The sequence below is a fragment of the Dipodomys spectabilis genome, unplaced genomic scaffold (assembly GCF_019054845.1).
Source record: "Dipodomys spectabilis isolate Male_0828 unplaced genomic scaffold, ASM1905484v1 ptg000147l, whole genome shotgun sequence".
Taxonomy (NCBI): Eukaryota; Metazoa; Chordata; class Mammalia; order Rodentia; family Heteromyidae; genus Dipodomys; species Dipodomys spectabilis.
Genome location: NW_024870824.1, coordinates 18,122,272 through 18,125,246, shown reverse-complemented (window position 1 = coordinate 18,125,246; position 2,975 = coordinate 18,122,272). Strand labels below are relative to the sequence as shown.

General features: G+C 40.0%; 1 non-coding gene across 1 annotated transcript; it reads left to right on the top strand.

The window, feature by feature from the left end:
- The first annotated feature begins 1,820 nt into the window (after positions 1-1,820).
- Positions 1,821-1,927, top strand: LOC122118295. The gene has a single exon (XR_006149329.1). It is a non-coding gene; the product is annotated as a U6 spliceosomal RNA (small nuclear RNA).
- Positions 1,928-2,975: the final 1,048 nt, after the last annotated feature.

Genomic DNA, 2,975 nt, shown 5'->3' with positions numbered 1-2,975 from the left:
ACACAACTATGGCTGTTTGTGCTCCTCTGTAGTACATTGGTGCTAGGCTATGGTATCTCTCTTGACCAGCTGTATCCCATATTTCAAACTTTACTGTTGTGTCATCAAGACACACAGTTTGGGTTAGAAAAGCAGCCCCAATGGTATTCTCTTGAAATTCATGAAATTGGCCTTTCACAAAATGTAGCACTAGGCTTGATTTGCCAACGGCAGATTCTCCCAGAAGTACTAGTTTGAACTGGCATATTTTATTTCCAGTATTTGGCCCATTGGGTCTTGTTGCTCCTCAATTAGCTATATCCAAATTTGAAAGAAGTTCCTAATTTCACAGTGCTAAATCAACTTCCAGGATGCAAGGTATCAATTTTTTTCTTTCTGGAGATAAAGAGACCTGAGCGGGGCCGCAGCTTCCCTGGAGCGAAGCCCAGGAGTGGCCCAGAGGACAGACGAGGCCCAAGGGGCGGTGGTGGAGGTGGTGGTTGCGATGAAGGGGCGTCTCCTCCCAGTGCCTCTTGCTCACACTGGACACGGCGCGGCTCCAGCCGCGGTGCCGCCCCTGCCAGGCTCCCATTTTATGGGAATTCTTGTCCTGAGGCTTTCCTACCTAGATGATGCAGTGAAGTTCCCTACCTGCAACTAGCACACAGCTTTCTTGTTGCATATCCTACCCGTCATGCTCTGGGTTTCCCACTCTACATCACTACCATTTTAGGCTTGGCACAATCAGTCCTGTTTGGCTCAGGTCCTGTACCTGGGAAGGTGTCCCTAATAGTAAGATTCAGAGCACCTAGAAGATAGCCCCTTCACCTATTTGTTGTGATATCTTCTTTATTCATTTCTAATTTTTCAAATTAGAATGTCTACCTCTTGCTCTTAGTTGGGTTAAAGTCTTGCCAATATTGTTTATCTCTTAAACTATTTTTGTTTGATTATTTGTGTTGTTATTTTGATCTCCACTTAAATACTCTCTTGATGTTACAGTTTGTTTTAGAAATCTGCTGTTGCAAGCCCTGTGCCTTGGCAACATCTCCCCAGTCTCCATCATTACACCATCAGCTCTGTCAACAATAATGCCCTTGAAAGACATGAACTTTACATTTTCCAAAATATGCCATAGGAGACCTCTTGACAAGAAATCTGCTTGTTTCCCAACATTGAGAATGAATGAGAAGCTCAAAGTGGTCCGTGTAAACTGACCAGCCAACACTTTTGCCTTAATTTGACAAATTAAGAGATACACAAGGAAGAGTGTCTCAAACTCTTCCTTCCTCTCTGCTCCTAGGGTGGAGATAACAGTTACAAGAACATCTTCATTGGCAGCACCTTCTGGAACAGAGGGAAGGAGAAGGGACATGTAGTTTGTTACTTCTTTTCTATGAAACCTTGAACAAAACAAATTGAAAAAGATATTATAAGATAGAAAGGCCTCTTGTGGACTGAAAATGAAATATTGTGAAACTAAGCAATATACAACTGTCCTCTGTAACAAAAGGCAGACATTGGAAAATCTAAATGTCCACATCTAAAAATGGTATCTCTCTCTCCTGCTATTACAGATCTAACTGTAAGACCTAAATCTTGGAAACCACTACAGGAAAATATAGCATAAACAACTGATAGCATGGAGATAAGCAATGACTTTTGGAAGAAGTCTAATTGCTCAGAAAATGGGAATAAGAACTGACAAGAACTGACATTTGGTGAAATGAAACAATTACAGGAATGAGGAGAGAATTCATAGAATCAGAGAAGAGTCTTTTCTGTTATTCATTGAAAAAAGGATTAAGATCTAGATAATGAACAAAAAAACACAAAAATTCATGTTCACTTCAGCAGCATATATACTAAAATTGGAACAATACAGAGAAAATTAGCATGGCCCATGCGCAAGGGTGACACGCAAATTCATGAAGCATTCTGTATTTTTTAGCTAGCAAGATCAATAAAAACCCATAGATTGGGAGAAGATCTTCACTAGCCATACAATGGACAAGGGTCTCATATCTAAAAAATACCTGGAACTAAAAAAATTAAATCCCCCAACAACAAATTCTCAAAGAAACAACTGTCCAATAAATAGGTGGGCTAAAGACTTAAAGAATAACTTCTCTGAAAAGGAAAGAAGGATGGCCAATGGACACATGAAGAAATGCTCAACCTCCCTAACCATAAAAGAAATGCAAATCAAAACAACATTGAGATTTCACTTCACCCCAGTTAGAATGGCAAAAAATCAAGAACTCTAATAACAACAGATGATGGAGGGGATGTGGACAGAAGGGAACCTTACTGAATTGTTGCTGGGAGTGTAAACTTGTTCAACCACTTTGGAAAGTAGTATGGAGGTTCCTCAAAAGACTCCACACAGAGCTCCCCTATGACCCAGCAATCCCACTTTTGGGCATTTACCCAAATGTTTACAAACAAGGCTACACTAAAGCTACCAGCACAACTATGTTTATTGCAGCCTTATTTACCGTAGCTAGGATATGGAACCAACCCAGATGCCCCTCAGTAGGTGAATGGATCAAGCAAATGTGGAATTCTATGCCTCCATCAGAAAGAATGACATTGCCCCATTTGTTAGGAAATGGAAAGGCTTGGAAAAAATTATACTAAGTGAAGTAAGCCAGGCCCAAAGAAACATAGGTCCCATGGTTTCCCTTATTTGCAATATCTAGTATATGTCTGAGTCAAGCAGAAAAGGTCAGATAAGGTGATGTTAGGGAAATGAACCCTAAGATGTGTATTCAAAAGTTTTTTTTTCTTTCATGTGATTATTATTAACACATTTATAAGATTATTTCTTTGTTGCTTTGTATGTCCCTCCCCACAGTATAACCCTTGATTTCACTGTATTTGATGTCGATACAATTTGTGTAGGGGAAGGGGAAAAACAAATCGTTTAAATAGGGATACAGGTGGACCCATTGCAACAATGAGATGTACAAGTCGTTATGTCGAAAACGAACTTT